Genomic DNA, 7,238 nt, shown 5'->3' with positions numbered 1-7,238 from the left:
CATCTGAGAAACTGACAGGAAAGAAGTATGGAAGCTTGCGATGCAGAGGCGGATGGATGAATATCAGCCGCATCATCACTCAGCGAAATTAATAATTGATTAGGCAAACTGTAGACGCCAGTAGTATAGTGGATTTTCTTCCGGACCACCGGATTCCAGTCTCCGCCCACCAGCCGCCTAACCCCCGCCCCTTGTGTGACATCACATGCGCTCCGGCCCCGCCCCGATGCGATGCGAGAGAGCCAAAGAGGCATAAAGGAGCACAAAGTGAAGTCGCCAACTCAACACTTCAACTGCGCGCTGCTTGGGATAAATATATGGAATGCAAAGGTAAGTTTATAATAACGACGGTACGCTTTTGTTTCTTTTAATCCTCTTTGATGCATTTGAAAGGATTTTGGCAGATATTTTTAAACCTCAGAAATGTTCTTGGAACGTTACGGTACCATCGCTGACGCTCAATGTGAATTAACACACGTTTCGTACGTTACACGCGTATGCATGTAATTAAGAGCCTTTAACTTTAAGATACGCACATTCTGTCTGTTCACAGTCTGTATTGGTAAACACACATTAGATGTGTTTAAATAAAACGGCATAAACTTGTATGGTAAAAAATAGAGTGAGTTTTCATATTTGGGTAAACCATCCCTTTATACATGATGATGCCCTTCTACGGTGAGTTTGTGTCTGTCTTACTACACTGACACTACAGAAAATATCAATATTTACATTTCTCTTAAAATACTTATTTTAATGTGGTGAAAAATGGCCAGTAACATTAAAAAACAATTTTAAACCAGTGTACCAAAGTTTTAGCCAAAATACCACTGTGATTATTAGTTCTGTAACGTTGTTATAAACGGGGGCGGGGCCATAAGGGTGGCATGGGGTGGAATCTGCCAGGGGCGTAGCTAGGATTTTTGCCAGGGGTGGCAAAGGGTTGGCAATAGTCGAGTAAGGGGTGGTATCCAGTAAGTTCGGGTGGAGGATGGGGGTAGTTTTGTGTGGCGTTGTCTTGCGGGGTATTCCTTCTGACCGGGGGTGGGGGGTTGTCTGCTGAGGCGGAACGCTGTGTCCAGCCAGACATGGGCGGAATGTTGTTGAACGTTGGACCATGCACGACACAGACGTGTTAAGTCATTGCGCACCATCTCCAGGACACGAGCAGGACCCCCAGAGTTTGGGTGGCAAAGCTAATTTTTAGGGTGGCAGCTGCCACTCCATGCCTCTTCTAGCCCCCCCACAACTGCCACCCTAAAAATTGGCTTTATCACCCCACTTGCCACTCCAACTCGGACCCCGCTCGCATCCTGGAGATGGTGTACAACAGCTTAATGCACGTGTGTAATGGAGTGGTGGTGGCGTAGTGGGCTAAAGCACATAACTGTTAATCAGAAAGTCGCTGGTTCGATCCCCACAGCCACCACCATTGTGTCCTTGAGCAAGGCACTTAACTCCAGGTTGCTCCGGGGGGATTGTCCCTGTAATAAGTGCACTGTAAATCGCTTTGGATAAAAGTGTCTGCCAAATGCATAAATGTAAATGTAACTGTGTGTCACGCATGTTCCATAACAACGTTCCACCCATGTCTGGCAGGACACAGCATTCCGCATCAGCCGCCCCTTACTCGACACTTGCCACCCCTGTTAATGAAATCCTGGACATGCCCCTGGTTATAAATGAATATGGGATTGCCTTCAAACAAATTAAGCATTTTTAAATCTTTTAAAAACTCAATTTATTTTTAAGTTACCACAGTTTTACTGTAGCAAATAAAACTGTAGTAGTAGGCTGCCAGTGGTATTGTGGTGTATCCTATGGTTACCATGGTAAATTTTCATTTGGGAATAACCGTTCTCACTTGGTAGTTTTGTTATTTGTTGCCGCGGTTATCAGGAATTGATAGTCAGGACCACCCTGTTGGTGAGGACATCCTATACATTTCCCCCCTCCCTATCTGCTCCCATTCCCAGGCATCTACCCTCTCTCTCCTCATTCTCCCTCCCCTAACCACATTCCTTTCGGACTTGAATGGAATAGGATTGACCTGTGGCATAACTCAGTCTTGTTTGTCTATGAGACCTCAGCTTTCCCTGGTTGTATTAACAATTTATTTTCAATGGGATGTTAAAAATTAATGACTTTGTGAACAAATGGCCGCTGTTACTTTAGATGGGTAAGGCTGTGTGTGTAAGTGTGTCTTATAGAGGCATCTTTTGTATAACCCAGCTTTGTTAGATCCCTTTTACAAGTTGGCCATCGTAAAATGTACTAGTAAATACTGTTATAAGCTTGTTTACACAGCCTAAAATCGTTTGTTGCATCAAAAAACATAAAAGCTACTCATTCAATTTCAGCTAGTCCCTTGGTTTGTAAAAACAAACCAAAAGAATGTGCACAGTAATGCACTTTGACTGGAAGTCAAAATGCATTGCATCGGAATAAACATTAAAATGCACATTGTTTCGAAAGTACAGCCACAAGACCTAAATGTATAGTTCACCCAAAAATGAGAATTAATACAAGCATTTAAAAAAAATATGAGCTGTACATTTCAGCCCATTAGTCTTCCATTGGAGGAGCTTTACTGTAAACTCAACATGATTGTTTTTACAAACTGAGACAGGAGTTTAAATGCTTTCCAGTGGTAATCGTCATCATGTCCGAGATGCTTACTATAGAGCTTAACTTGTATAGAACCCAGAACATTCTCCCATCAGCAAGTAATCACGCTTTATATTATTTGTGTCTTGTCCAGTTTATAGAAACCCATGTTAGTTCAGCTCTGAACAGCAGTGTCAAAATTCCCTCGAGTAAGATGGCAGTAGACTGTGAAAAAAAGAATCAGAACATAAAATTCCAGATCGTTTTACGAGAATTTAATGTTTCAGAGATGTGGCCATCAGCGAAGATTACATTGTAAATAAAGGGAGGCTGTTTGTCCTAAAGCCTTAAATGCCTTAAAGTGGTAGTTCACTCAAAAAAGAAATTGTCATCTTTTACACACCCTCATTTTCGGTCGCTAAAGTAACAATAGTGTCTGGTGAAATGTATCAGAGTAAAATATATATGTTTCTTCAAAATGTAGAGAAGTGAAAGTGAAATTCAACAGAAATATTTAGGGATGCCCCCTAATAGTCGACCAAACGTTAGTGGATGAGAAGAGTCTTGGTCGTCCAAGTTTTGATTGGCCGGTTGGTCACACAAAAAGAAAAAACTCCACAGGAATCTATGGTACTATGAGGTAATTGTCATTAAGCAGGGTTGGGTTAAGCCTACACAGTAAAGCAAGACACCTTGATTTAAAACATTGATCTTAATTTTTTATTTATTTAAAATAAAAATTCAAATTAAAGTGGAAAAGTATTACGGTTTAGTATTTCTTTGTAATGTAGAACAGTGTTAGCAATGTTACTTATAACATTCTTTCTCAACCCTGGAACTCAAACCATTTTCTGATGCCCCCGAACATATAGCCTATATATTTAAGTAATTAAATTAATATCATAAACATCGGCAACTAATGGCTTAAACTAATGCCTAGTAGTCGACTAGGAAAATCTTTGGTCGGGGGCATCCCTAGAAATATTTATACTTGAGAAAATTCGAAATATTCAAAAACCGTACTTGGGTACAGTAATAAAGTATTTGTACTTTGTTACTGTAGACCTCTGGATATGACCCTAGAAAGATCATGAATCAAAGCCAAGGCAGTTATTTTTTATGTCAGACTATACACTCACTCACGTTTATTAGGAACACCTGTACACCTACTTATTCATGTGAATATATAATCAGCCAATCGTGTGGCAGCTGTGCAATACATAAAATCATTCAGATATGGGTCAGGAGCTTCAGTTAATGTTCACATCAACCATCAGAATGGGGGAAAACATTTGATCTCAGTAATTTTGAACGTAACATGATTGTTGGTGCTAAACGAGCTGGCCTGGATCTCCTGGGAATTTCATGTACAACATCTCTAGAGTTTACTATGGTAACAAAAAACATCCAGTGAGTGGCAGTTCTGCAGATGGAAACATCTTGTTGATGAGACAGGTCAACAGAAAGGCTACATTAACTCTGTACAGATAACCACTCTGTACAATTGTAGTGAGCAGAATAGCATTTCAGAATGCACAACACGTCCAACCTTGAAGCAGATGGGTTACAACAGCAGAAGTTGCCGGCTATTTTATGCCGGCTATTTTATTAGGACCGTAGTGTGCCTAATAATGTGCTTACTGAGTGTATATCTTAGGACTTTGGGCGATCATTCTTGTTACGTTCTGTCATTGTCATATGAAATTGCAACAGTACCCTACACGCCCAAGCAAGTTGAAGTTCTAGATTTGATCTCTGCTTTTTTTTATAGTACAAACATAACATGAAGGAAATGCTATATAACGATATATTTATGTTGCATATCATATAGATAAGCTAGTATCACTTAACAGAACATCTCTCTCATCTTGTTAGTCAGACATCGTAGGAACTGTCACTCTAACGGACTGCATCCCAGAGTTTTGAACATTGTCATAACTAAGACTAAGTATACTTTGGTTTTCCACATGCAGATACATGTCGCGCACAGTCTGCGTGGACTGTCCTCGTGCAGCCCAGCTTTTCTAGACACGTTGACGGTCTTCATCTGTGGATGACGTCGGCATGTTGACTGTACAAGAGAGTATCGTAAAGCAGTCATGGTGCGCAAAGCAGTCATAGAACGTATCCGTATATAAGATCTTGCGCGAGAGAGCGGCTTGCAGAAAAACGAAGTTTAACTGAGCACTTTAAGGCCAAATATACTTACGTTTTCCATATTCCACTACGTCTCGCCTATAGTACCCGTGACGCGAATTTCGTCATTAGCATAGATTGAGAGTACCTTCTGAGTGTAGCCCAGTTTTTCTTGACACGCGGACAGTTCGCATCTTTGCGCATGGTCTTCAAATGTTCTTGACGTTGACTGTAGTTGAATAGTACACATGCATTGAGCGATTAAGGTTATACTTTGAAAAAGCAGAGTGCTTTACACTGTGCAAAACAGAACAGCACATGAAAAAAAAACTTAAGTATACCCTAGCCTAGATTCTTTGCAAATGAAATCAGTCGTGTCACACTAAGCAATCAAAGACTATGAATTTTGGTGTAGTACACCCGTAGTGCACTGGGCTTTATATTCAATCTCTGCAAACATCACCAAATTCTCCAAGTCTTCCCATTGGCTACTCTTCCGTAAAAAGAAAACACACGGTTGTGTGTTTGGAAGGCAATATGAATGCTCCAGTATGACTATTATAGACAGCCTGTGTTATGATATTCTGTATTAAACCATCGAGCTTCAGCTCATGGTAAGTATTACTGAGAATTACCTAGAATTATATACTCTTTAGCTTTGCCTGTGTGTCAGATACAGGGAGTGTATTGTTGATGGTATCTGTGGGTGTTTTTAGCTGGGATCAGGGCCAAGACATAGGCGGTTTGTTTTTAGGACTCAAACATGAGACGTACGTCAGTCTAGGGCTCAAATTTATGCCTATTGTCTCATATTTTAATTCATCAGCCACAGATGTGTTTATATATATAAACTACCCATTAAGATTTTTTTGGTAAAAACAAATCTCCCATTTACATGTACACTTTGAGAATTGTTTTACTTAGCATATATAAATCTTCACTAAAGATTCACTTATTGATTCTGCTGACATGACATGAGCATACCATGTGTAGTTTGCATTCTTTATTGTCTGTTTCCTGTATCTTCCCTAAAGTTTTGAGTGGATTCTTGTGTACCATCTACTATAGATATACTATTCTTGTGTAAAGTCCAGTGTGTGGCATCTGATTTACAGCTGGAGAGTTTAGATGCACATAACAACAGCAGAAGGAGAAGGGAAGGCGCAGAAGGAGAAGGGAAGGCGCAGGAGCTACTCATCAGCCAAGCATTTCCTCTCTTTCTTTCCTCTTTTTTTCTTCTCTCACCGTCTCTCTATTTCGTCGTTGGCTCTCTTAGTCTCTCCAGTGCACTTCCTTTCATGGTGTTGTTACATCCTGTCTCTGACTCTTCCCAAATGGCAGCCAAATATTTTTCTTTTTCAAACTTACTTACTTTCAAACTTTCTTTTGAACTTTTAAACCTTTTCAAACTTTATTTTAGTGCTGAAACTATTCGAAGAAAATGTCATTGTCGAATAGTCGTCTGACTACTACATACTACATACTCCTTTAACACAACATGAGATCTTTTGAAATGCTAATGATGATGCGGAAGAGCAGCACTTCAGCTCGCATTTGATTGAGGAGTGGAAGAAAGAACAGTTCACAGTCCAGACGCACTCCAAACTTTCCAAACAGATTAAGTTGATGTAGATCGCAGAGTATTATAATACAAAAATGCTAAATAAGTAAATACAGAAGCAGTGTCGTTGTGAAATTAAGCGGAGCCATTCCTGGTGTTCCGCTTGAGCAAAACTGGCCTTTCAGAGTGTCTAAAAAAGAAACACTGAGCCGTTATATACTGTATTTAATGCATCCTTTATTAAAGTCCAAATAATAATGAAGCGGGCTTTATAAATAAGCACAAACTCCAAAAATGTCATTTGTAGCTGCTTATATGAGTCACGTGAAAAACAGCACGAGAGTGTTTGAAACTTCTCCTGGCTGATACACTGTCTTGCGTGGAGACGCTCATCACTGGCGCACGCTTGCTGCTGCTAGATTTTGTTTATAGCGATTGCTCGCGACATTGTGAATGATAATATGAATGTCACGTGTGTATCTTATGGTGAAGAAAATTGGCAATACGCAGCTTTATAAAGAAGAAAGAGTTTGTTTTTTGTGAGTTACAGATGGATCGAAATCAAGTGAACAAAACGATGAGAGGGTGTAGACTTTAGCCCATTATACAATGCAAATTTTTATTTTTATTTTATTTGTATTTTTTGGTTTGTTTTCTAATATAAATATCTAAAACTCCTTATTTACATTAGCAGCTATACTGCAGAATAACAAAATTGTTATCAGAGAATTTTGAATATAATGTTTAATTAATTTTAATATTTAAATATTTTTAAATATATAAAAAAAAATCCTTAAAACATGATACATTTACCTGAGAAGCAACATATAAGATATTTAGACTTGCTTTTAGAGCATTTATGTTGAATAGGAGTATATTTTTTTTTCTTCACTGCACTGGCATAAGTATGAACAAGTGAAAAAATATGTTGCTT

The 7,238-nt window shown here is 39.3% G+C and overlaps 1 protein-coding gene across 1 annotated transcript in view; it reads left to right on the top strand.

Moving 5' to 3' along the window:
- Positions 1-215: 215 nt before the first annotated feature.
- The window catches only part of sh3bp4a (SH3-domain binding protein 4a), a 55,513-nt gene continuing 48,490 nt past the window's right edge, over positions 216-7,238 (top strand). Inside the window, exon 1 of the mRNA XM_052123808.1 lies at positions 216-330. The gene's annotated coding sequence lies outside the window, so the exon portion shown is untranslated. The remainder of the gene's footprint in view (positions 331-7,238) is intronic.

Source organism: Xyrauchen texanus, chromosome 50, assembly GCF_025860055.1.
Source record: "Xyrauchen texanus isolate HMW12.3.18 chromosome 50, RBS_HiC_50CHRs, whole genome shotgun sequence".
Lineage (NCBI taxonomy): Eukaryota > Metazoa > Chordata > Actinopteri > Cypriniformes > Catostomidae > Xyrauchen > Xyrauchen texanus.
This window is presented reverse-complemented; position numbering and strand designations above follow the sequence as displayed.